Below are 991 nucleotides of genomic sequence, written 5' to 3'. Positions count from 1 at the left end.
TATATATATATATATATATATATATATATATATATATATATATATATATATATATATATATATATATATATATATATATAAGCGTGCACATGCATTCGACTTCACAGCTGGCCCAATAAATCACAGATGTTATTGGAACTGATCTTCGGCCAATGAAGTTTCCATTCCTAGAAAAACCCAAATTTTCCCAACACGTGTCATCCGCGTGTTCGTGGGAAAGCGTCAAAAAAAGGACCACCTCAGGTTTTCCTTTTGTAGGGACCGACATCGCGCAAAACCGCCTAACACATAAACAACTAACCTTCGGGAGGGCAACCAAAGAAGTGGGTTAGTTTTTTTTTTGAGAACTTTCTTGCCGGCGCACACACTTGACAACAAAAGCGCAGCCACTAATTAACATTCTTCTTAAATGCAGGGTGAAAGGGTCCATCAGAAACCCCTAGCGCTTGCAGAAAGAAACATACGAGGGAAGAAAAATAAAAAAAAAAAGACCTTTTTCTCTTTTAGGGTGACCTTATTCTTTTCCTGTGTCTCGTACAATGCGTATCGCGTGTCAATGTATCTCAAGTCAAGAACACATTGGTATTATTTACTATATATATTTAATTATATATAATATTTTTATGTCCATTTCATATATTCATATTTTATATTTATTATATATATAAAGCGTTCTTTGCACTGTAAAGGATTCTTACGTCCTGAATCTAAAGTTTCGGAGTTCAAGATCGTTTCAAATTATTCAAAAGGATCTTTTATAAGGAAATTTTAATAAACAATCACTTGACATCATTCAAACTACATACTGTGTAATATAATATTACATTAAAATGCAAAATAATATAAAATTATATAATTACATTAAAAAAATAATAATATTATATTAAAATGCAAAATAATATAAAATTATACAATTATATTAAAAAAATAATAATAATATATTTAAATGCAAAATAATATAAAATTATATAATTACATTAAAAAAATAATA

Source organism: Frieseomelitta varia, unplaced genomic scaffold (genome assembly GCF_011392965.1).
Source record: "Frieseomelitta varia isolate USP_RPSP 00005682 unplaced genomic scaffold, Fvar_1.2 scaffold_182, whole genome shotgun sequence".
NCBI lineage: Eukaryota > Metazoa > Arthropoda > Insecta > Hymenoptera > Apidae > Frieseomelitta > Frieseomelitta varia.
Note: the sequence above shows the minus strand (reverse complement) of the source record.